Below are 27,966 nucleotides of genomic sequence, written 5' to 3' on the forward strand. Positions count from 1 at the left end.
GAGTAGGATGGTCCCCTTGTCCAATATGACTGGTGTTTGTATAATGAGAGAAAACAGAGATAAACTCACAGGGATACCATCGTGTGAAGACTGAAGCAGTGACTAGAGTGATGTGTCCACAAGCCAAGGGTCACCAAAGAGTGTGGGAAACTAACTATCAGAATCTCAGAGAAAGGCATGGAATAGACTTTCCCTCAGAGTCTCCAGTAGAGAGCAACCCTGTGGCACCTTGATTCTAGATTTCCAGGCTCCAGAACTGCGAAACAAGAATTTCTTTTGTGTTAAGCCAAGTAGTTGATGGTACTTTATTATGTAGCCCCTAGGAATCTAATACAGCTATCATCACAAAATATTTCCTGAACCTTGCGTAAATGAGATACAGAGGTAAAACCAAAATTAGTAACCTTACTCCAAAGGAAGGACTGCATGTTCACTTTCCACCCATTCAATTGTCCCTTTGCCATAATTACAGAGGTAAAATCAGCCAAGATCTCTCTTCTTCCCATTTGTAAAGGTTGTTCTTACATTGAACATATGTTTTTCTTCCTAGTTATAAATGCACCATCTCTCTAAGGAGGTGCCTGTTCATTGGGTGTTCTTCCCCAGGAATGACGTTTCCTGTTCTATGATGGAGAAACAAGACGTTCACACACCTGAGATTCTGGGCATCAGATCTACATCTCCGTCATCATCCTGACCAGCGTCTACCTTTCAAAATGATCAAAATGATGACTTCCACAGGCGCCATGTCCTCCCTTGGAGATTATAAAAATATCAGGACCAAATTTGCGTCTTGGTCAAATTTGGAGTTCACTGCCTAACAGAATTGACACAAAATGTTTAGGGAATATTTTGTTGTGTTATATATATTTTATATCTATCTATCTATCTATCTATCTATCTATCTATCTATCTATCTATGATACATATATATGTATGTAAGTATATATATACATAATATATATAGTATATATATATCTTATATATATATCTACACACAGACACAAGCACACAGTTTCATTAGAAAAGAATTGGAGGGCAATTTCACATTTTCCCTTATCAAAGTTAACCTTATCTTCTTCTCAGCTATGAATTGTTTCATGTAATATAATTAAATACTCACACACCAGGATGCACATCGAAAGCATGCTTACAGAATATGTGTTGTGTGATCATTAAAGTAATCAAAGCTTATGGCTCAGAAGTAGCCTATAAACATTTTTTTTTATGAAATTACAAAGAAAAAACATCATAACACCAGAAGTAAATCCTGAGAATAGCAACAGGATTGAACCCTGAGTTCTTAAAGCGGTTTTGCCTTACAATGGAGAACAACTATTTCATCTGTGAAAAAGAATGCAAAAGTGGGACAAGCTATTGAAGATCAATGTTAATTCTACAAGAAAGATATTTTTCTGAGGCCTCTTTTTAAACGCTTGTGTGCATGTTTCTGTGATTGCTTTTTAACAGAGAGGCAGAGAGCCAAGTGGGGCTTATTACCCTTTCTCTGAAGTAACTCATGATGCAAGTGTTAACATTTTACACAATTATGAACTATGTAAGCTACTTCTTTTAAGAAGATAGATTTAAGTTACGACTCTTTAATGGATATAATGCTTTTATTAATTAGAAACAGCTTTAAAATGTGCCTTATTTATTAGCTTGCACTATTGGAGGAAAATAATCTTCTGTTGGTCTCATTTCGGATAAACACACGTTACAAGCATGAATTTTTATGCACAGAATGGAATTCTTTCTTACGGAAAGTTGGAGGTTAGGATCGCCACTCCAGGTGATCGTTTCAGTCCTCATACCACACTTGTGAGTTTGTGAGATACTCTGCATTTTACAGATAAGGAACCTAACACAGGGTAGGTCTGGCCAAGGATCCCTAGAAGACTAAAGCAACCTGGGAATGTAGTTGCTCTTCATGAAATAAAAGCAATTTGTATTTTATTTAGAAAAGAAAAGCACACACAAAAAAGGCATCTTCAGCATTCATTCTAACCTTGAGGTCGTCATCAGGAGCCTGCATTCCAGAATCACTCCTATGTGAAGCCAAGCTCAGGTGCAGCCCAGGCCACTGCCTTCTTTTTGTTCTGAGCCCTGGAATGAAGGCTGTGTATGGGGTTCTGTCCCATCCTGGCCAGTTGTTCATGATTAACCGTGGAAAGCAGTTTCCCCCATCTGGGTCTCAGGTTTTCTAATCTGAAACAAAAGTAGCAGACAAGATAATCATTCCTTTGTGACTTAAAGAAAAAGTATATGCCCCAACAGCCTGACGTGCCCAATTTCGTCCTGCAGGCATGGGACTCTTTTTTACTTTACTCACATAGTGCTTTAGATATTTTTGAGTCACTATTTTAAAATTGGGAGATTTGACACAAATATATGTATTCTTATCAGTTTACCAAAAACAGGAAGTTCAGGCAGCACCAGCCCTGCCTTCCCGCCTGAGGAAGCCAGCTGCTCCCTTTCAACAGGGTGTGTGCTGATATCCACACCATGTTACCGCAATCCCCACCACTCCCTTTTGCCTCCCTGAAGCTAGCTTCAGTGTTAGTTTCTATATATTGCTGTGGTTGGACCTCTGATGTTTTTATAGACAAAAAAGAAAACAAATAGTTTCTACATCTATGTCATAATAAAAATGAGAAGATAAAAGATGGATCAAAAAGTGGATAATTTTGAAGAATCTGGCTCCTGTAGGTTTCTGAATTTGTCACCCATATCACAGTCAGGGCTTCTTGACTCTAAACTTAAAACCCTATGACACCACTTCCTAGAGCCTCTCTGTCTTTTAAAAACTATTCTTTATGTTTCTCATCTAAATTTATTCTCCTTACTCAATTACAATTAATCACGCATAAGTGTTTATTGAGAGCTGGGGAGTAAAGAGAGGCAGACAAAAACCTAAAACATACTTGATTTACTTGTAAAATTTAGATGGTAGTTTGGAAGACACATTACAAATATAGATAATAATATCATATCCCATTCTATAACAATAATAGTAAGCCATTTATCATACATGCATGAATTTGTCAGGTCTTGTATCAAGATACTTTCAATACATTATCTCATTTAACTCTCACAGAAATCCTGGGGGGTGAGTATTCTTATTTCCCTTTTACGGATATGGAAACTGAGGCTCAGAAACTTGTCACAGGTTGTCTGGAGAGTATGTGGCAGAACTAGGGAAGCTCAAATGAACGTATTCCAAAGTTTGTGAACAGGATGGCAGTGCTTCTCAGACCAGCATTGCTGAGGGGCCATAAATGTATTCCAGGATATCTTCATTCTTCATTGGATAGAAATGCTGTGTTCCTTTCAAGAACTTGTTTCTTTATTTTTGTCTTCTTTTCTTGTCTGTATATAAATGCAGAGATTTGATTTAATTGTACTCCTCATCTCACGGCACAGGAACATCAAGGGTTCGTATGTGTCCCTGTTATGGTTGTATTTCATTTTCCCCCTGATACGAATGTCTTCTTCATCTCTTTCTCCTGTACAAACAGAAGTCAGATATATTTGTGACATGTGCTTGACCCTGACACATCTTATTGCAAAATACGTTGTAATATTTTGTGCATTTTCTAAATTCACATAAATAGCATTGGACAGTAAATGTGATAATAATGCTTCAGGTTTTCTTATCGCATTGATTTAGTGGCCACATTAAAGTGTGTTTTTGATTTGGTCACTACAAAGTAAAGGAATTAAGGAAGATAGCATTTAAGTTTTACCGCAGCTTTCTTTAAACTAGTCATCTTGAACTAGAGTAAAAATGCATATTTTCTGACAGATATGTTTTGGAAGGTGGAAACATCATGACCTCAATAGAGGATTGTCAGACTACGCAAATAAAAGTGCATGGTGTTAAATTTGAATTGCAGATAAATAATGCATTTTTTTTTTAGCAGAAGTATGTTCCATACAATACTTGAGACATACTGTACTATAAAATTATTCACTATTTATCTTATACTCAAATTTAACTGCGGTTTCCTGTACTTCATCTGGCAAGTCCAACTATGCTATATCCCATAAACAAAGCTATGTGAACTGCTTGGAACGTCCCGTGTTGCAGGGAGTATCCACTGTGAGATGGACTGAGGGTCGGAGTCTGCAGGACAGGGCTTTGGCAGAGACGGAAGAATGAGGAAGATGTGTATGGTTTCAAACTGGAAGCTCCATTCAAACTAAACTCATTTGGGGAACAAACTGTGAAGCAGAGTTATCTACCAGGAGGACTTTTGAATTTGGTTGAGCACAAGGAAATTGTTTGCAGCCTGGGGAAATAAATTAGGGCACAAATGCTTATAAACACAATACCATTAACTTGAATAATAAAAAGGTACATAATTTGATGGATCCAAACACAAATGCTCTCCCTCAGCTTCCCAATCACCACGTTTCCCACCACCAGTTTATCATTTTTATTTTGATTGTGACAGTTTATGGAAAGTGAAAACAATAGGTATCTATAATGTGAAATTATTTGCATATATAATGTTTGCTATTCATCATATTATTCCCCCTTTAGCCAAAGTTGATTCTAACAGCTATGTATGATTTTCTTAAGATAATCTGATAAGTCTAAGTTTCTTCTCCTGCCAGATAAATATTTATTCTAAAGCCTGTCAGTTTTTGTATAAACGTCATCCTTTTCTCTCTGAAAAGAAAGCTATCATTCTTTAACAAGAATTGAGAAGCTCTGCTAGTTTTGTTCCAGGGTAATGGAACACATGTCAATTCACAATGAATGACAGCAGGCAGGAGGCACAGGTGTGGAGACCCCATCTCTTTTGCTAGTTGTGTCACCTTGTGTTAATATTAAAAATGAAGTGTGTTAATAGAAAAAAAGAGATGAAACACTGTAGCCTTTTAAGAGATGTGCTACTGTCAGGCATGGGGCTCACGCCTATAATCCCAGCACTTTGGGAGGCTGAGGCAGGTGGATCACGAGGTCAGGAGTTTGAGACCAGCCTGGCCAACATAGTGAAACACCGTCTCTACTAAAAACACACACACACACACAAAAATTAGCCGGGCATGGTGCCGGGTGCCTGTAATCCTAGCTACTCGGGAGGCTGAGGCAGGAGAATCGGTTGAACCCAGGAGGTGGAGGTTGCAGTGAGCTGAGACCACACTGTTGCACTCCAGCCTGGATGACAGAGCGAGACTCTGTCTCAAAAAAATAAATAAATAAATAAAAAGAGATGCACTCATATAAACTTCTGGTACCAAGACAAGGTGGTGTATATGCACTTTCTCCTACTCTTCACTCATAAATACAACTAACAATCCTAGATATAACTCAACAGAGAGCAATGGAAGGACTCTGAATGTGGAAGAAAGAAGGCAGACTAGCTGGGGACCTCAAGACTTGAACAACAAAGTGGTGAAGTCTCTTGGTTTTACGTTTACTTCCCACACATCTTCCAGGCTGGCACCAGAGAGGATTACAGTCTGGACACCCCCAATAGGCATCGGCAAAATACTTCAAGAAAAGCGGCTTTCTCTTGTTGTAGAACTGGGGTAAGGGGCAGCCAGCAGACAGCTGCTGCACACCTGGGGCATTTGCTGGCTAATCTGCCTGCAGCATTTCAGAGCACCAGGGAACCAACTCAACCATTGCTACCTACCTATAGCACCAGTGAGTTGACCCACCCACAGTGGCAACAATGAAGCCCACATAGGCTGATCCACACCTGGTGCTGTATTCAATGGCATCAGGAGACCAAGGACCAGCATCATCTGCCACCCCATGGGAGGTGGCCCAGGAAAGCACTTTCTGTAGCTGCAGGTGGCACCAGCCAGGATTGGGTGTGAGCCCGGCAGCACCAGAAGAATAAAGTAGAACAGAGAAGCACTAAAAGGGCTCTGAAAACTAAACTGTCACTCAAACCACATACCAAAAATATACGCTAGACATATGCCAAACCTAAACAAGCCTAATGCCTGCTAAAAGAAAAGACTTATATAGGACTCAGTGTCTTTTAAAGAAAAATAACCATTTTCAGGATACAGTTGAAAATCAGTCAATATACGAAGAACCAGGGAATCTGTAGTTTGAGGAAAGAATAAGCGCAGATACAAATACTGAGATGAATCAGATGTTAGAATTATTTGACAAGGATTTGAAAGCAGCCATCATAAAAAATACTTTGACAAGAAACTACAATTCTCTTGAGACAAATGAAAAAATTACAAAATCTCAGTAACGAAGTAGAAGTTATTTTAAAAGACCAAATGGGAATTATAGAACTGAAAAATACAAAAGAAAGAAAAAAAACTAGCTGGATAGGCTCAATAGTAGAGTGGAGATAGAAGAGATTCAGTGGAACAGAAGGAAGATGGATAAAATTTACTTGATTTGAATGAAAGATAAGTTGATGGAAAAAAATGAACAGAGCATTCGGGATCTGCGGGTCAATAAAAAAAGGCTTAAGTTTTATATCATTAGAGTCACAGAAAGAGATAAAAAAAAGTGTAGGACTGAACTGCTTTTCAAAGAAATAACGTCTAGAAACTTCCCAAATTTGGCAAAAAGAAATCAACCTACAGATTCAAGAAGCTGAGAATATTTCAAATGAGATAAACCCAAAGAAAGCCACACCAAGACGTGCCATAATTAAACTTCCAAAAGCTGAAAGCAACAAGAAAAGATTAAAAACAGAGAAAAAAATACATTATTTATTAAATACCAATTCGAAGGACAAAGAATTTCTCATCTGAAATGACAGAAATGAGAAGAAAGTGGGGCAACATTGTTCAAATACTTAAAGAAAAAAAACACATAAAATCAAAATCCTATATCTGGTGAAATAGTCCTTCAGAAATGAGACAAAAAAAGCATTTTCTGTTAAAATGTAATGAAGAAAATATGTTACTACAAGATATACCCTGAAAGAATAGTAATAGGGACCTCTCCAAACAAAGTAAAATGGTAGCAGAAGAAAATGTTGACCCTCAGAAAGAAAGAAAACAGAATTATATATAAAAATAGAAGCAAATAAAATAGACTATCTTTCACCTCCTGAGTGTCTTTAATCATATTTTAGGATCGAAGCAAACTTATTATCTATTGTAGTGATCAATGTATGCCGAGGAGATTATGTAGGAAAATTATATTTGAAAAGCGAGGAGAGCAAAGGGACAGAAATGGAAGTAAGGTTTCTATGCTTCATTCAAAGGGATACCATGTCTATACCTGCATCCTGTGATGCCTAGTGTGTGTATGTGTGTGTGTGTGTGTGTGTGTGTGTGTGACCATATGGTAACATGGTACCTTGAAAACAGACCCCACAAAGCACAGTGACAATGCATGTGACCAGGACTGAACTTTCACGAGTTACAAACATTGAGGAAACTAGACTTTCTGTTTTTATACATACACACACACACACACAATAACTAGAGCATCTACTAAGAAAACCATACAATGCAATGTGCTCAATAAGATGATAAAAGATGGAATTCTAAAACCTTTTCATGCATCCCACATGAGGACAAGAAAAGACACAGAGGAATAAGAAGCAGAGAGAAAAAACAAATAAAAACATAGCAGAATTAAACTCTGACATATCAGTAATTACTTTAAATGTAAATGGTGTAAATATGAGAAGTAAAAAAGAACGAGTGGCAGGATGTATAATTTCTCCATGTCATTAATAGGCTCTTGGAAACTGCGACTTTAAGAGAAAGACATACGACAGAGCCAGTTTTTTTTCTCATCAACATTATAACCAGATAATGTTGAAGGAAACGACGTTGTTTGAGGACCTACCATACATCTTTTCACTTAAAGTTGTAGTTTCTAAGAACCTATTAACATATTAATGATTTTAAGTGAGGACATACTGTATACACATATATGTGTGTGTGCATGTATATATGTATATATGTGTGTGTATAAACACATATATGTGTGTGTGTGTGTATATATATATGTTGGGCAGGAGAGTGCAGAGAAGAGGAGAGGGCCAGGGCCAGGAGCTATTTATATCTATGTCTATATCTACAAAATATTTCCATCCTGCTGTTCTTTCTCTTTATATTTATCCTGCCACACAAATGTGTGTATATCTATATCTATCTCTCTTTATATATGTGAAATATAGGTATATATAATATATAGTTATATAAACATAGGTATATATGTGAAATATAAGTATTTACAATATAAGTATTTACAAAATTGTATATATGCGTGTATGTATGTATGTATGCATCCATCCTGACTTATTTTAAATGAAAGTGTGGCCCAAAAGCATGTTGTACAGGATTCTTATTCTATTTTAGTTCAGCCAAGAAAACTGAGGCCTACTGGGTTCCCACACCATCAGAATGACCAAGGGGCCAGTGTGTCAAGGGCAAAGCCCACCCCACCGTCCCTTCTGCCCCACTCCCTCCTCCCCAAGCTGTGTCTGCTGCAGTCCTGGGGGAGCCTTGGAAACAGTCACTACAAAACACACTGTGGCAGTACATGTGACCAGGACAAATTTCCATGAGCTACAAACATGGAAAGAACTTGACTTCCTGCTTTTATTCATTCTTTTACACTTCTGTGAACACTTTTCAAAGTTTGGCTTATTTTTTTTTCAGGCCCTGAATTTGTAGACTGTGTTTACCACTATATATTAAAAATAAAAATCATTCTGTTTATGGAACACGGCAATCAGTGACTGAAAAGAAGAAACTTCTAACGGTTTTCATTGTAGTCGGATACAGTCTTGTGAAACTATGTCATTCAAATCTATCATTAGTGAAAGATGGTTTTACATGCCTTTGAAGTAAAAATACCTTTTATCTATGGAGTTTAATTGAAAGCCTACCAGAATAAAAACTGTCACACGTGGAGCTGGTAGATCCTGCTAAACGGAACACTAATGAAGATGAATCTGAGGTATGTCATCAACTGCATGAAACAAGACACTTTCATCACGAAGAGAGGGGAATCAAACACAGGAAAAAGGCTTTGTCCTTTTCCACCCATGGGATCTACGTCGTCAATTATCTCTTGCAGATAATTATTCACGCTTATGCACTTCTCTATCTCTGCTTCTGTGAATGTCTCTAAACAAGTTCTTGTTGCCAATAAATGTCTCACGGAATGAGCTGCTAAAAGAGTTAGTTAGAAACATGAATTGCTCCTGAAGGTCCCTGGGCATCCCATGTGCTCACCAGGAGCCTCACACAATGTGACTCATAGTCCCCAAGCAGGCGGGCTCTGCCTGAAACCAGCAGGCAAGCGGACCATTTCCTGTGTTTAACTCCTAGAGGAAACTGGAGCACAGCCTTTTATCACTTTTTCTTTTTTTGAGATGGAGTTTCGCTCTTGTTGCCCAAGCTGGAGTGCAATGGCGCAATCTCAGCTCACTGCAACCTCCGCCTTCCGGGTTCAAGCAATTCTCCTGCCTCAGCCTCCCGAGAAGCTGGGATTACAGGTGTGCATCACCACGCCTGGCTAATTTTTTTTTGTTTGTTTTGTTGGTTTTTTTTTAGTAGAAACAGGTTTTCACCATGTTAGCCACGCTGGTATCAAACTCCTGACCTCAGGTGATCCGCCCACCCCAGCCTCCCTTATCAACCTTTTATACACGATGTGCTGCAGAGGCCTAGACATTTCTGTCAAGTATCCATGAGCACCCATTTGTGCAGCACAAAATCACTTATAAAGGAGAAAGCACTTCAAACTCTGCAAAGATGCCTCAGGACGCAGCATTATTCAGTGTTCTATGTTGCCAACTGCCTAATAGATTTCAAATTTAGCTTCTTTGTTTCAAATTCATGGAGGTAAATTAGGACCAAGAAATTCTTTGACTTAGGACACATGTGTTATTTTAGTTATTAAAAGTATTTATTTAAACTACCAAAACAATATATGTTTGCAACAAAGCACAGAATGTACAGGTTAAATAACAAATGGAAATCCCCTTTCCATAACGTATCCGCCTAACTGTCCTGAATCTCAACCCTGCAGATATTAAAAATGTTAATGGTTTTAAATATATTTCCCCATTACATTTCTTGGAATTTAAACACACACAGAGTGAGACAGAGAGAGAGCGAGAGTGAGAGAGAGAGAGAGAGAGGAAGATTTCGATAATGTTAGTGTGATAAAAAGCTATGGCCATATGTTCAGAAAGACATTAATTTTAAAAGGGTGGTGTATGTGTGTGTGTATCTAAGTATTTGTCTGTGGGTGTGTGGAAAAAGTACAGAAATGAAGGAGAAGTGGGCAATTTTTGAAGGATGATGTTGGGCCAGTAAATAAAGATACACAATGGGAGAGTTATATGGTTTGGCTGTGTCCCCACCCAAATCTCATCTTGAATTGTAGCTCCCATAATCTCCCACGTGTGGGAGGAACTGGTGGGAGATAATTGAATCATGGGGGTCGTTTCCCCCACACTGTCTTGTGTTAGTGAATAAGTCTCACAAGAGCTGATGGTTTTACAAGGGGTTTCCCCTTTCATTTGGTTCTCTTTCCCTCTTGCCTGCCACTATGTAAGGTGTGCCTTTCGCCTTCCAGCATGATTGTGAGGTCTCCCCAGCCATATGGAACTGTGAGTCCATTAAACCTCTTTCCTTTATAAATTACCAAGTTTCAGGTACGTCTTTATCAGCAGCATGAAAACAGACTAATACAGGGAGAGAATAGAGCTCCCTATCTGAGATAAGACCTTGCTGTCAGTATGGCCTTGGGGCTATATGCTGCAATCATCCCTATACATAGCTTAAGATAGACAATACTCTCACTCTTTCTAATGCTGGCTTACCAATTTTGAGTCAAAAAAATTACAAAACACCTAGTTCTGTGTGATGGGCTGCCTAAATTTCATGAGTAAGTTCTCCTTTCTATTTGTTGGAAACAAAGCACAAAAGTCCATTTTATATTTAAACATTATTTTGAATTCAAATTTCAAGGCATTTTGAGATCTGTTATATCATCAGTGATTCTCAAAGTTTTTCTAGAAAATCTAGTGCTGCTAGATGCTAGTGGAGGAAAGGCATCTCTGGTTAAGTTTATTGTGTGTTATGTGGCATATATTGATCTTGAGAGGTAGCGATGCACATTGAAGGCCCTTAGAAGCTTTGGAATAAAAAACATGCTTGATAATATTTTTAACGCTATTTTTCTACGTGTTTGTTCAGAAAAATTGTATCTACCCACCTATCTATTAATATCTATCTACTTATATGTTTATACCCTTATTCTCACTGAACCTCCATTTCTTCTATGTGAAATGGGTACAATGCCACAGGATCACTGTGACAGCTTCATGCGTTCATGACCACATGGTGCTCTGGATCATATCTGGCATAAAATAAGCACTCAGCAAATGTGAGTGACTGTATCAGGCAGTTCTCACATTGCTATAAAGAAATACCTGAGACTTGGTAATTTACACAGAAAAGAGGGGCCACGCATGGTGGCTCACGCCTGTCATCTCAGCACTTTGGGAGGCCAAGGTGGGCAGATCACTTGAGGTCAGGAGTTCGAAGCCAGCCTGGCCAACATGGTGAAAACCCATCTCTACTAAAAATACAAAAATTAGGTGGGTGTGGTGGCACATGCCTGTAATCCCAGCTACTGGAGAGGCTGAGGCAGGAGAATTGCTTGAATCTGGGAGGCGGAGGTTGCAGTGAGCCAAGATTGTACCACTGCACTCCAGCCTGAGTGCTTTTTTTTAAAGACTCATTCTCAAAAAAAAAAAAAAAAAGAAAAGAAAAGAGGTTTAATTGGCTCATGTTTCCACAGGCCCTACAGGAAGCATACTAGCTTCTGCTTCTGGGTTCTGGGGAAGCCTCAAGAAGCTTCCAATCATGGTGGAAGGTGAAGGGGAAGCAGGCACGTCTTACATGGCCAGGGCAGGAGGAAGAGAGAAAGTGGGGAGGCGCCACACAATTTTAAACAACCAGATACTGTGAGAACTCTATCATTATACAGTACCAAGGTGGATGGTGCTAAACCATTCATGAGAACTCTATCATTATACAGTACCAAGGTGGATGGTGCTAAACCATTCATGAGAACTCTATCATTATACAGTACCAAGGTGGATGGTGCTAAACCATTCATGAGAACTCTATCATTATACAGTACCAAGGTGGATGGTGCTAAACCATTCATGAGAACTCTATCATTATACAGTACCAAGGTGGATGGTGCTAAACCATTCATGAGAACTCTATCATTATACAGTACCAAGGTGGATGGTGCTAAACCATTCATGAGAACTCTATCATTATACAGTACCAAGGTGGATGGTGCTAAACCATTCATGAGAACTCTGTCCCCATGATCCATTCACCTCCCACCAGGCCCCACCTCAACACTGGGGATGACAATTCAACATGAGATTTGCTGGGGACACAGATCCAAACCATATCAGCAATTAAGCAGACACAAGGTGGATTTTAAGACATGCTTCAACATGCAGTCTGGTCTAACGTATGCCAGCGTCAATGATAATCCGGCTGAAGTGCCCAACTGAGGCTTCCCTTTAAACTAAAAATAATCAGATACTATTTTATAAGACTGACTCAGATCGATAAGTCTCAAATAGAACTGAGAATCCTGTATGTTTCCCAACCTCCTTCACATTTGTTTCACCTACAGTAAATTCCAGCTGCTCACACAAAAAGAGAAAGTATGCAGATGGGTGTATTTACGTATGTGTGTGATTGTGTATTTTACATGTTGAGCTGAAACTCAGGGAAATTGGGCTGTTTTCTTTTCCTGTTTCTATTTATTTTCTTAGTTATTAGGTTGAGACCTGTCAGTATCATTCACTTGACACTTCCGTGCAGCATGGACCACAACACACTCTTCTTGCCCTGGCTCACACACACAGCCCTTTCTACACATCAGGCTATGAGCTTCCAACTTTCTGAATAACAAGATCTCTATTTCCTTGCAGTTTGACACTCTGTTCATACTTGATATCCCTGTTTATTTGCTTAGTCAACCCCACTCTCTTCCAACATCCCTACCACACTCTTTCCTTATGCTACTAGATCTTCAATTGGCCACAGTGACCATGCTCATTTATTAATTTAAAAAATATTTAATGACTGTCTGCTCTGACCTGGCCTGTGCTGGGTGTTGTAGCCCCTAACGGGCAAACATTCCAGTCTGTTATATTTGCTTCTCCCCCTCTCTCTCCAGCACTCACAACACAGGCTGAATATTGCAGCAGTATGTGTGAGAAGTACACATGGATGAATGGAAGATGGATAATATTGTATAAACAGAGAGTTGAAAGCAAGTGCCCCATCTGAAAGACAGTTATACTTACACAAATGAAAACTGATACTTTTCTTTTTGAGATACTTTATAATTTCAAGATGCATTTATGACTCCATAGGGCAATAGGGTCCCATAATTACAACCATGATCCTTTGGGCCCTGTGTTTTAGACTATGGCCCCCACAGCTCTTGAGCCTTTCAACACACTACCATCCTGGGAGAACCCTCTGGGGACCCCCTCTAACAGGCCTGATGCACCTGGTGAAGTTTCTGCTTAGAGAGGGGTCACAACTCAGCCTGGATCTTCAGGTAAAAGGTTGAAACATCAGGTATTCCAGGCTCACAACATGACCCATTCTAGGAGACTCCAGCTAGGCTCTGTTGTTTGACAGACGATGGCCAAGTTTGTCTTAAATGAAGGCCTAGGTTGGGGCACGTGCAGATCCGGGCAGAGAGGTCAACCCATGGGATGCACCTGGGACATGCCAGGTGTGGACCCTTGAGGACCTCATGACTGCCTTCTGCAGGGAAATAGACAAGAAACCAATCAGACCTGTCCACTGTGGGGCTTTGCCTTGGTGAAGACAAACAAGAAAATGCCTCAGTTGGAGAAAGATCCTATGAAGGCCATCCTGAGAGGTAGGGAGAGGAGAGTATTGTGAAATGAAGTCATCCAAAAAGAGGATTTGGAGGCACGGTATTAGTGAGATCATACCAGACATGAGAATGACTCTGGGCTGAGCCAGTGAAGGAACTCCAGCAGGTAAGCATTGGGAAAAGAGGCAGGAAGAGCCGATCTGGGGTCAGCTCTGGGATTAGGTTCTTAGCGGAGTTGGGCTTGTCACCCTTGGCAGCTAGGAACCCGTCACTTATATGATCATGCACCACAGGAGATCCATGCTTCTTGGCGTGGTTCCATTGATACCTGTAATCATCAAACCTCAAGCTCAAGCCTGGCTGTATCACCAGGGGCAGCCAGATAGTAGCTTTGCAGACCATATGGTCTCTGTCATGAGCACAAGAATAAAAGCAGCCACAGGCCGTATGTGTCAAGTGTAGCATAAACATGTATAAACAATCAGATGTAGCTTTAAATTCTTTCTTACAAAACATGCATTGGACTGAATTGGTCCTGAAGGTCATAGTTTGCTATCCCCTGAAGGAGTCTGTAGCTTGTCTGAATATGAAAATAATTATGCCAAATGTTTGGTTAAAACAAAATGACACAGTAACAACACTTCAGTTTTTGCCAGTAAAAGTAGGAGAGTCAATAATACACGATGGCTAAGAACTCAGTCTCTAACATTAAACTTACTGGAATCTAGTCTATAACCAATTCTTAATGGTATAAGCCTGGGAGAGTTTCTTGGCTTTACTAAGCCTCGACTTCTTTGTCTGTAAAATGAGAATAAAGAATAATAGATGAATTTACCTTTTGGAGTGTTCTAGTGATGCAGCGATAATGTATTTAAAATGCAATGATTAGAACCTGATATGTGTATGGGTCAATTTATATGAACGATTATTATTAGCAATATGTTCTCCTATCATGAACTTAGTTGGAAAGACATAACCTCAGGTGAGATAAACCTTTGGTACAACAAAGCCTGCTTGATAATCTCATTACCAATAGTACATTTCTAACTTCTTGTCACTCTCTGATGGTTCATGTTTTTGATGATCACCTTTTCTTCAGCTGGTCAGGAGCCTTGAAGTTCCAAACTAATAGGACAATATTAGCAAATAATTAACTTACAGATTGTTGTCACGGTAATTTAAGAATGTTTAGCCAAGGAAACATCTGGAATGATATCAAATATGTTCTAAAATATGTACTATAATCTGGCAGATTAACTTCATGGAGTTAAAATTGTCCTATCATGGTTCTCAGAAAATCGCTTGAGTTTGCTTTACTGCTTGGGATCAGATTATAGCACTAAAGTAAAGGAACACTGATATCCTCCTTGGACTCTGACCCAGACTGAAGTCAGTTCTCATCATTTGCTGCTAATCTTTGTACCTCTTCATAGAGATTTTCTTAAATTCCAAAAGAGTAATTTTCTGATAAGGATAGTAGTAATATCAGCTAATGTTAACTTCCTAAAACTATATAGTGAAACTTAAGCTGGAGAAATGCCATCTCCTTTGCCTTTGGAGGATCTAGAACTATGGAATAAAAATGACTGCATGTTTATCATGTTTCCTGATGGGAAGTACACTTCACTGACCGGTAGTTAGCCTCATGAACTCTTAATTACTTCCAGAATTATCACTTCTTGGAAGTGATTACACCAAGTCAGGAAGACCATTTTATTTCCCTTTATTTGTACATTAGACAAGGAATATCTATGCTGATTATTAGTTATAATAAGCTATCCTACCTTTTGGTGATTTATACCATTCATTTGTCTCTTGCAAACCTCTTAGCAAATTTATAACTAGGCACAATTACCTGACAGAAAGTGTGGCAAATGCTGTTCTGACTAATTTACATGTTTGAATCTATTTATTCTTCACAACTTCCCTAAGAAGTAGGTGCTATTATTATCCTCATTGCAAGGAGACCCACAGTCAGATGGACACAATGTGATATGCCAGGATTTACCTTTATGGCCTGGGTTTTAATTGCTGTGTTACAGAGATATTCACATGTCTCTGAATCTTTTAAACCAACTTTTTAAAGTACTTACAAATGGTATTTTAAGAATTCCACTATAACAAAAGATTTGTAAATTTCTTGGAGAGTAATTTTCTTTAACAGTGAGAGTGATAGATGTTATCTGGAATGAGGATATTGTGCTGGCCCTCAGACAGCTACATAATTTGTCATAATTATAAATGTACAGGCATAGGCTGGCAGAGGGCTCTATAGTAAATGGAATTCTATTCTGAAATGAATACTTAAACTGGTAGAGATTTGCACATAAATATTAGGCAGAGTTAATGCTTTGGGGATTATAGATATGTATGATTTTTAAAATACCCAGGCCATCAGCCAACATATCCTTTACAATAGTGGAAAGAAAATGAAACTAAGGTGGGACTCAGTGACTCACGCCTGTAATCCTAGCACTTTGGGAGGCCGAGGCGGGTGGATCACCTGAGGTCAGGAGTTCTAGACCAGCCTGGACAACATGGTGAAACCCCGTCCATACTAAAAATACAAAAATTAGCTGGCCGTGGTGGCAGATGTCTGTAATCCCAGATACTCGGGGCAGGGGTGGGGGGAGTGGGGGGGGGGGCGGGGCGGGGGGGAGCAGGGATGAAGCAGAAGAATTGCTTGATCCTGGGAGGCAGAGGTTGCAGTGAGCCCAGATTGTGCCATCACACTCCAGCCTGGGGGACAAGAGTGAGACTTTGTCTCAACAAAAAAAATAAAAAAAAAAAGAAAAGAAAAGGAAACTAAAAGGCTAAAAAAAGATGAATAAGGCAATAAGAAAAAAAAAGAAAAGATAAAGTAGTTTGAGAAAAAGACACAGAAAATAAAACTCATCTTTGCTAAAATCTATAATAACAATTTATGTAAAAATCCTAGATAAGAATTAATAAAATCCGAGATCTAACTAAAAGAAAATCAAAATATGTTCCAATATATTTTTTATATGGTATACTTCAGAGACAAAAAGCAATTCTATTCATGGCCATAAACTCAAGGTTATAAAAATAAATTAGCACAACCCCTAAGAAAATTCACCCACTGACATACATTGTAACTACATAACTTACCATTAAACCAGATAATGTAGTGACACTTCTGGCATGCATTAAATCAGATAATATGGCAACACTTCTAGGGTGCATTAAATCAGATAGTATGGTAACACTTTGAGGATGCATTAAACCAGGTAATACGGTAACACTTCTAGGGTGCATTAAACCAGATAATATGGTAATACTTCAGGGATGCATTAAACCAGACAAAATAGTGACATTTCTAGGATGCACCTTGCCCTCACACCAGCCTGATCATTGCACATAGGAGACTCAGAGAGTTCTTACCTTTAATGTAGATTCCAAACTTTATATTGGGGGGACCCTGTACATGCTCTGTAACTCTCTCAGCCTCAGTTTCCTCATATGCAAAATGAAGGAAAAATATCTTTCCAACAGAATTCTAATGTTGATTACATGAGCCAGTATGGTATATTAAATCCTATACATTAATTCTTATATGTTAAATTATATGGTCTAAATTATAATGTTTGGACTATAGTAAAGACCTTATAATTTAATGTGTGGGATTTACTATAAGATTAAGTATATACTGTATTACAATATAAAATATGATATGCATTTACATGAAATATTTTACACTATATGTTTTATAAGTATTAGGTTGGTACAAAAGTAATTGTGGTTTTTGCCATTGAAAGTAATGGCTTTTATTACTGGGCAATACATGTAATATATAATTTATAAGTAGGATTTTATACAGTAATTAAATAGTGTTAAACTATTATTACATAGTATTGAAATATTAAATGCAAATAGTACTAAAATATCAAATGCAATTATCAAAATTTTCCTTGTCCTTAAGTCACATGAAGAAAAACCTCATGGAAATGGAATGTCTTGGATTATAGACAAGTGATCTTCTCCAGAAATGGCAGTTGCCATGTGTGTTTGGCAGCACTTGGCGAGGCCGGGATGGTCAGGGAAGATACGTTGGAGAAGGATCCACCTACTGTAGTGGGCAGGAGGGGGCATTTCCAGGAGGAGGGAACCAACCATATGTTATAGTCATGGATCCAAGTATGAAACCATTGTTGACAGTTCTGGAAGGTAGGTGGCCAGAGGTTGCATGCTCAGTCTCTGAAGGAAGATGTTCAGCACTCCAATCCTGGCTCTACTAATGGTATGAGGAGGCAGCTCCTTCCAGCATATGACTGTCAATTGTTAAATTTTGAGGGAATTTGTGAGCCAGTCATTAAAGCCAACAGTTATTAGAAATTAATGGTTATCAACTTATAATTATATAAATCACATTTAAAAAGTAAGAAACACTCAAAACTCCTCACATTCTAATTATTTTTAGTACATCAAATTACTGCTCAGGGTCTAGCTATTGTTTGTGACTAATGTACCTGTACACTGGGAATCTATAAGACCACGTGCTAATGTGAAGTGCATTATCTTCCCAGCCCCATATTCCATGACGTCAAGTTAGTAGTTTAAAGTCAGCCATAGTTGTAGCATTCGCATAGTATCGATACTATAAGAAGTTTCAATTTAACAAATATAATTTGTATGAGTCTAAGAAAGACTCCTATAGGAGAGAACTTGGATGTACCTTGAAAACACTGTGCTAAGTAAAAGAAGCCAGATAAAAAGGTCACACACTGTATAATGCTACATATACACAATGTCCAGAATAGGCAAATCCATAGAGGCAAAAAGCGGATTAGCAATATCAGAAGCGAGAAAAGGAAGAATGGGGAATGAGTTGCTCACAGGTACAGAGTTCCCTTTGGGGTGATGAAATCATCTGGAATTAGATAGATGTGATGGGTTGCACAACTCTTTGAACATAATAAAGACCACAGAACTATACACTTTTTTTTTTATTATACTTTAAGTTCTAGGGTACCTGTGCACAACGTGCAGGTTTGTTACATATGTATACATGTGCCATGTTGGTGTGCTGCACCCATTAACTCATCATTTACATTAGGTATATCTCCTAATGCTATCCCTCTCCCCTCCCCCCACCCCACAACAGGCCACGGTGTGTGATGTTCCCCATCCTGTGTCCAAGTGTTCTCATTATTCAATTCCCACCTATGAGTGAGATCATGCAGTGTTTGGTTTTCTGCCCTTGCAATAGTTTGCTCAGAATGATGGTTTCCAGTTTTATCCATGTCCCTGCAAAGGGCAGGAACACATCGTTTTTTATGGCTGCGTAGTATTCCATGGTGTATATGTGCCACATTTTCTTAATCCAGTCTATCATTGTTGGACATTTGGGTTGGTTCCAACTCTTTGCTATTGTGAATAGTACTGCAATAAACATACGTGTGCATGTGTCTTTATAGTAGCATGATTTATAATCCTTTGGGTATATACCCAGTAATGGGATGGCTGGGTCAAATGGTATTTCTAGTTCTAGATCCTTCAGGAATCACCACACTGTCTTCCACAATGGTTGAACTAGTTTACAGTCCCACCAACAGTGTAAAAGTGTTCCTATTTCCCCACATCCTCTCCAGCACCTGTTGTTTCCTGACTTTTTAATGATCGCCATTCTAACTGGTGTGAGATGGTATCTCATTGTGGTTTTGATTTGCATTTCTCTGATGGCCAGTGATGATGAGCATTTTTTCATGTGTCTGTTGGCTACATAAATGTCTTCTTGCTCATGGATAGGAAGAATCAATATCGTGAAAATGGCCATACTGCCCAAGGTAATTTATAGATTCAATGCCATCCCCATCAAACTACCAATGACTTTCTTCACAGAATTGGAAAAAACTACTTTAAAGTTCATATGGAACCAAAAAAGAGCCCGCATTGCCAAGACAATCCTAAGCCAAAAGAACAAAGCTGGAGGCATCACGCTACCTGACTTCAAACTATACTACAAGGCTACAGTAACCAAAACAACATGGTACTGGCACCAAAACAGAGATATAGACCAATGGAACAGAACAGAGCCCTCAGAAATAATACCACACATCTACAACCATCTGATATTTGACAAACCTGACAAAAACAAGAAATGGGAAAAGGATTCCCTATTTAATAAGTGGTGCTGGGAAAACTGGCTAGCCATATGTAGAAAGCTGAAACTAGATCCCTTCCTTACACCTTATACAAAAATTAATTCAAGATGGATTAAAGATTTAAATGTTAGACCTAAAACCATAAAAACCCTAGAAGGAAACCTAGGCAATACCATTCAGGACACAGGCATGGGCAAGGACTTCATGTCTAAAACACCAAAAGCAATAGCAACAAAAGCCTAAATTGACAAATGGGATCTAATTAAACTAAAGAGCTTCTGCACAGCAAAAGGAACTAACATCAGAGTGAAGAGGCAACCTACAGAATGGGAGAAAATTTTTGCAATCTACCCATCTGACAAAGGGCTAATATCCAGAATCTACAAAGAACTTAAACAAATTTACAATAAAAAATCAAACAACCCCATCAAAAATTGGGCGAAGGATGATAACTATACACTTTTAAATGATGAATATTATGGTGTGTGAATTATATCTCAAGAAAGCTGTTATGAACAAACTATTCCTTCTGAACTTCCTTAACTATCCTGCCTATCTGGAAATGCAGTGAGCATCTGGGTAAACTTTAGAGAAATAGGGAGTATGAAAAAGGAACAAAATATAAAGTGGACATCTTTTCCTAAAAAAAGGAGTTAATAAGTTATTTCATCTAATTTACTTTTATCACAATAAAGATACCATGAATGTGTCTTTGAATTTTTAATGATTAGTTGTGTCCAGATAAAGGCTAAAATGCTATTTAGAAAGCAATTTAAACAATAAAAACCCCAAAAGCATGATTTCGGAGCAAGTTAAAGCAGCCATGGAGTCAGGGAGAACTTTTACCTTATGTTTGTATATTCATTGTCTTTGGTTGTATAAATCATTGGCCCCTGAACTTGACAAAAAAGATATCATAGAATGTTATTGTTCTTAACAATACAATTCAAAGGTAGACATTATATATATGTTATATATAATAATATTTATATATTATGTAATATAATATATAATTATTATATACTATATTATATTTATATACTGTAATATATATAAAATGTGTATATATACATTATATATATATAATGACTCTCTCAGAAAACAGGTTTAAGTTAAATATTGCAACACATCTTAGGTTTCCATTGATTTGCAAACATTTGTACCAGCACCAGCTGTTGAATGCCTTTCTGAGCGCTGCCATGCACATAGCTAAATTTGGCAGTTTAAAACAACAGAAATGTATCCTCTCTCCAACCTGGAGACCTGAATTCCTCAATCAAGATAAACAGAAGTTGAATTCTATCAGCCTATAGTTGATGCTTATTTCCTTTTCTGTGGATCAGAGAAACTTCAATGGTTGCGTGATTTCTATGTTTTTCTATGTCTGTGAAGCCACGCTCAGTGTGTAAACCGAGAATTATTGAAAAGCCTAGAGCAGGGGTCCCCAACCCCTAGGCCATGGACCAGTACCAGTTCGTGGCCTGTTAGGAGCTGGGCCTCACAGCAGGAGGTTAGTGACAGGCAAGCATGACACAAAGCTTTATCTGTATTTACAGCCACTCCCCATTGCTCTCATTACCACCTGAGCTCTGCCTCCTGTCAGATCAGCAGTGGCAATAGATTCTCATAGGAGTGTGAACCCTACTGTGAACTGTGCTTGCATATGAGAGATCCAGATTGTGTGCTTCTTATGAGAATCAAATGCCTGATGATCTGTCACTGTCTCCCATCATCCCCAGATGGGACTATTTAGCTGCAGGAAAATGAGCTCAGGGCTCACACTGATCCTACATTATGCTGAGTAAGTAATCATAGTAGAAATAAAGAGCACAATAAATGTAAATGCACTTGAATCATCTCCAAACCATTCCCTGTCCATGGAAAAATTGTCTTTCATGAAACTGGACCCTGGTACCAAAAAGGTGGGGACTGCTAACCTAGAGTACTAAGAATTCATTTGTTGCCTTCTAGTTTTCAGGCATCTGAGTAAGAAAAACATTTTCATCTTGTGATCCTGGTCAGGAGATATGCACTCAGAGGAGAGGTGAACAGATGCACAGGGTCAAAAGCACAACAGTAACCTGTGTTCTCTTTGCCCACTGAGGTGCCTTAGTGCACACTGTGCTGAGTGGGATTGTGTTGAGCAGCAGCTGGAAATATGCTGGACTCATATGAGGACCACAGGCCTGTGGCAATGGGATTTAGAGCTCATCTGAGATTGGGAAATTAAGAAAGGAACCAGAACAGTTAGTTTGTCCAAGTCCCTGCAAAATTATGTTTTTGCAAAATGTCACTAAATTACCATAGCCCAAACGTTCCCACAATTACATAAAATAAGTATGTTAACTCAAACTAGTAAAGTAGTCTCATGCAAGATATATGCAATGAATAAAAGATGAGCCTTCTTCAGCTATACTGGTTCTTTCAAATTCTAATAATATGTATTCCTTTTATTCAAATGAAAGTTTTTATTTGAGTTTTAAAATTGTAATCATGATTTGTTGGGACTTCTGGAATGGTAGAAGACATCCTCTCTCCAAAACAGGAAAGAAAAGACAGATGAAGCTATTAAAAAAACAACTCTCTCAGAAGCCTGAAAGCTCATAACCCATTGTTGAATGAGAATGCTGATCACATGTCTTCAGTTTTGGTTTGCACAGCTTATTAAAATAAATTAATTATTAAAATAAAATTTTTTACCAGAGTCAAAAATAGCACCATCTGCTCATCACATACTTGTTAAAAGTCTATTTCCACAATACCAACCATTGTTTCTGCAAAATATCATTACTTCCTCTATGACTGGGAAGCTGGGTCTGGATGGTGTGAATATAGAAATAACATCAGGAAAGAAGAAATACACACTATTTTCTTAACAGCTTTGTCAACTTTTTGATTTGTACTGGAAACATAATGAAAGCAGCCACAATGCATTGAAAAGTCTTTGTAGAGGTTTAGGGATTGTGTTTTGTTTTTTCCTCTCTTTTCTTGTTGCTTTTTTTTTTTTTTTAAACACTGCATTTGCTTGGCCAGATGCAATGTTCTTAAATACCCACCAGCGCCGACTCCCCTCAGGGAACTCAGTATAAGGAAGCATGTGGGAAGCCCCTAGGTAGAGGACAGTGCAGGTTATGCAAAGATTATTTATAATGAATCAAAGCCCTAGCACAGGCAGATGGTTTATCTATGGCATTTGTACAGTATACGCTGAGTGCACTTAAATGTAATAAGGGAGCTATAATATGCTAGTCAATTTCCATCTAGTTAAAAAATCATGCGCAATTAATTCCATCGAAATATTCTCTCTAGCTTTATAATTCTCAGTGCAATGCTTTGTGCAAAAGGCTCACCAGGGAATTTTCTCTTACTGTATTTCTCCAGAAAACATGCTTAGGAGTTTTCTCCCTACTGTTATTGGGTCTCTGTTCTTTCCCGCCCCTTGTGAGTAATCAATGACTAATAAGAATTATAGACAAAGGACTGAGTTTTTCTCTCATGTAAAGAGAATAATAGGAAAAACACACGTTTTTATTGCCTTTTCGGTATAGATCTGCCTGAGTCAACAGGAAATTACACAGAAGCCTGCAGGTATAAAGCCAAGACAAGGTGTGGGCTGCTTGGTTGCTAACAAGTGAAGTCAGGTCACTTATATGGCATTGAAGATACAGAATAAAGTCATTGAGGCCACAAGAAGCAAGTTAGTTATCACAAAGTTGAGGGTATAAACAACCTCCCATCACGAACGTGATTTCCACCATAGGTGAAAGGCCATTTGGCCATGTAAGTTTCCTTATTCAACTACTATCTCAGTTTTTCAGTTTCCATCTTCAGCTATAATTTCTTGCCTAGCCTAGAGGCTATAGTCGTTCACATGCTGAGACAGCCTAGAACTACAGCAAGAGAGGAAGGACAGACAGGAAGGTCACTAGATTTTAAAGACTCATGTCCTTTTTGCAGTGCAAATAGAAAAGTTACTATGTCTGGCCATAAAAGCAAATTCAATAGAAATGAATAAATATAATAAAAATTCCAGCTAGATCCTCATCCCTGAGCCGGAATGGGCTCTCCCTTTGTTAGAGAGGGGGATTAAAAAGTTAAAAGAACACACCTTCACCAAACAGATTTTCTGCTTCATGCAACCAGGCAGACTAAAGGAGAATTATAATGGGAAATGGTTTTTCACCATATGGTTTAATATCATTTAATATGGAGGCTGGTGCCACCTAAAATCACCTTTCACTGCAGCTGAGGCACACACTGTCTACCTAGGGGCACCAGTAAGCTCCAATGGCTTCATTTTACCGTCTAAGAGAAGTGATTTATCCAAGATGTATGGAAGATAAGAACACACGACACTAATCTCCAAGTTGATGGTGGTTCTGCCATATTGATCATCTTTAAAAACACCAAGACATTTAGGAATTTTAAGTATCAGTATCCAGAATACTAACTACTTGGAGTATGCAATGACATACTCATTTGAGTGCTAGCTATGGGCACAAGATTCAGGGAGATATTGGTTTATAGAACAAGTATGATACCTGCAGTTTTGGAGTTTTAAACTTCGTGTTGGATTAACAGAAAACAATAGCAACAACAACAAAGCCCAATTTGAAGGCAAAGCAAAAGCATGCAATTTTCTTCAAATACAGTAAGACTCCATTTGTTACGGAGAACAGTTCTTGCCTTCATCAATTCATAGATCTCATTCACTGAAAACACACGGTCCCTCAATTTGACTCAATCTCTTCATGATGAAACTGCATCATTTACATATGTTCAGTATGTTATCATTTAATCGAACAGGCAGAGGATAGTAGTAACTTGATTTTTAACGATATAGTAAAAACACATTTAATTGCCCCCTTTTGACCTATAGAAAATCAATGTAATTTTACATTAAACTTGATTTCAATTCTGTTAGATTGCTAAACATATTTCCGGGAGTATGTTTAAGGATGTGAAACAACACACGCAATATTAAAATGCATCTAGACAGGGATCATCTCGCCCTGATCCCAGGACACCATTTGCACATGGAACTCTCATTTGCTTAATGGGAAAGATGCCCCTGCAACAGTGAGGGAGCTGCCTGCAGGAAAGAGGAAGGTAGGAGGAAGGGTTACAATTACGTTTTCCCTATCATTAGTCTTCATTCTTGAATTCATAAGTCAAAGCCGAAGTTTACATTCCTCACAATGCTGAGACATTAGTGGAGTGTGGAAAAACATCCATCCTCTTAGACTGATAATGTCCTTAATGTGCCAGGAGGCTTTGTGTGCTGTGCCTCATGGCCAATTATACAAGTTCATTTTTCCACGCCCGTCTCTAGGTTCAGATGTGAAGTCCACGTCGTGAATGTAAAAGCAGACCCCTATGACCTTCATGAGATGGGTTTCTAAACACACTTAGAAGCAAGCCCCCACCCCCACAATCCTCACTGTACACACAGAAAACAGACAGCTCTCCTGGGATAATTCAGTATAGCCCAAATCCTAAACCAATCCCCAAAACTAGAGGTTTAAACTGATAGCTCGAGGCCATATTAGCCTCCCATGATTGGTGTCTCAATCCTTTTGTGTTGGCCTGTTCAAAGTTTAAAAAAACTTAATTACCTATTTAAAATGAGGAGTGGGGTGAAAACATCATATCAAATTCTAGGTTTCTGTCTTCTCTTGTGAAATAAAAACAAAAACATAATATTTGCTTATGATACTACATTGCTGCCTGGAAACTACTAAAAAAAAAAAAAGAGTATTTATTTATTACCTTTGCACAGGGCTTAGACTGTTCCTATTCCCACTGTCTCCAGTCTCCATGATTCCTTTAAATCAATTGATCAATCCATCAATCAATCAAGCACAAACATGCATATTTTTCATGTACTTCCTTCTTATATGATTACATAAGTCCTTCTACTTATCCCATTTATTTTATTTATTCAACTTGAGCTGTCTCCTTGGAACACTCTTCATGGTTAAACATGGAAGCTCTACATTTCAGTGCCCTGAGTTTGAGTCCTGACCTTGATTTGTATCCACGGCATGACCTTGGGGAAGGTCCAGAAGTTTGGGGAGCCTATTTCTTGAACTGTAACATGGGGATAATAATAGTAGCTACCTCTTTGGGCCACTGTGAGAAGCAATGAGATACTGTGTAGGAAACAGCACCAGGCCCGGGGAAACCCTGCAGTGCTTGCTGCTGCTGCTGATGTGGCTACTGTCCCTGTTGCCATTCATTCTCTCATAAAGTCGGTTTCAAAAGGAAGGCTCAAATGCACCATTGTCCTTCCCTCTGCCTTCATCAAGCACAGAAACAGAGGGAGACCGACAGCCACACCTGATATTTACTATCCTGACACTGTCTTCCCCATAGCCTTGGGCTCTAAGCCAGAGGAAACCGGCAGTGCTTTCTTGTGGGGAAGATGGGGCAGGCCTGCCAGGCAAAAGGGTTTTGACACAGCAGCCTAAAAATAAGAAGGTTTCTCAAAAATTATGATGGAGAAAAGGAGAGATTCTGTAAGTATTAGGTTAGTGCAAAGGTAATTGTGGTTTTTGCCATTATTTATTTATTTATTGTTATTATTATTTTTTGAGAGGGAGTTTTGCTCTTGTTGCCCAGGCTGGAGTGCAGTGGCGCGATCTCGGCTCACTGCAACCTCTGCCTCCCGGGTTCAAGCGATTCTCGTGCCTCAGCCTCCCGAGTAGCTGGGACTACAGGTGCCCGCTACCACGCCCAGCTAATTTTTTGAATTTTTAGTAGAGACGGGGTTTCACCATGTTGTCCAGGCTGGTCTCAAACTCCTGACCTCAGGTAATCTACCCACTTTGGCCTCCCAAAGTCCTGAGATTACAGGCGTGAGCCACCATGCCCAGCCTATTTATTTATTTATTTAGAGACAGAGTCTCCCTCTGTCCCCCAGGCTGGAGTTGAGTGGCACTATCTTGGCTCATTGCAACCTCTGCCTCCCGGGTTCAAGCCATTCTCCTGCCTCCGCCTCCTGAGTAGCTGGGATTATAGGCATGCACCACCACACCCAGCTACTTTTTGTCTTTTTAGCAGAGACGGGGTTTCATCATGTTGGCCAGGCCGTTCTCAAACTCCTGACCTCAAGTGATCCACCCGCCTCGGCATCCCAAAGTGCTGGGATTACAGATGTAAGCCATGGCACCCAGCCTTGCCATTACTTTTAATGGCAAAAACCGCAGTTACTCTTGTATCAAGCTAGCAGGTTCCTTCAAGGTACTGTTGTAGTAGGTTCCTTGTACTGTTCTAGCAGGTTCCTTTGGCGTACTGTTCTAATAGGTTCTTTCGGTGTACTGTTCTAGTAGGTTCCTTCGACATACTGTTCTAGTAGGTTCCTTCAGCATACTGTTCTCCTTGTTGGAGCTGCTGATACCTGGCTCTGCACCCTGCTGATCCATTCCCCAACAGTCACCAGATCCACTTATTCACTCATGTGGAATTTCTGTTTGATTTGGGAACTGCTTCGTGACAGCACAATGCTCGATGCTGGGATGGTTGAGCTGAAATGACACAAACATGGTCCCTATGCTCAGGGGAGGTCATTCTAGGGGCAAGGAGACTGCAATAAGCAAATAAACTAATGATGTTTCAGATACTGGTGAATATTATTACAAAAATAAACTCCAGACAATAGTTTTTAAAGATCCTTGGGGAAGGTCTCCCTATGAAGGGAAATCTGAATGAAGAGTTAGTCAGCCATGGAAAGACCCAGAAGATGAGACTCTAAGCAGGTGACCCAGTGCAGAGGCCCTGGGGTTGGCACCATGTCCCATGTTCACTGATCAGATGGGCCTGCGTGGAAGATGACAAGCACACATTATCTCATGCAATTATGCCAACAACCCAGTGAGATGGATAAACTATTATCCCCATTTTGAGGATGAAGAAATGGAGGTATGGGGAGGTTAACAGTTCCCCTGTAAGTGAGGGAAAGAGAAATTCAACTTAGGTAGTGTGTTC

At 39.1% G+C, this 27,966-nt stretch overlaps 1 long non-coding RNA gene across 1 annotated transcript in view; it reads right to left on the reverse strand.

Moving 5' to 3' along the window:
- Positions 1-1,603: 1,603 nt before the first annotated feature.
- Positions 1,604-27,966, reverse strand: part of LOC129010637 (uncharacterized) — a 29,241-nt gene continuing 2,878 nt past the window's right edge. The window contains exons 2-3 of the long non-coding RNA XR_008493043.1: positions 3,032-3,506; positions 1,604-2,208 (exon numbers count right to left, since the gene is read on the reverse strand). This is a non-coding gene — a long non-coding RNA (uncharacterized LOC129010637). The remainder of the gene's footprint in view (positions 2,209-3,031; positions 3,507-27,966) is intronic.

Source organism: Pongo pygmaeus, chromosome 10, assembly GCF_028885625.2.
Source record: "Pongo pygmaeus isolate AG05252 chromosome 10, NHGRI_mPonPyg2-v2.0_pri, whole genome shotgun sequence".
NCBI lineage: Eukaryota > Metazoa > Chordata > Mammalia > Primates > Hominidae > Pongo > Pongo pygmaeus.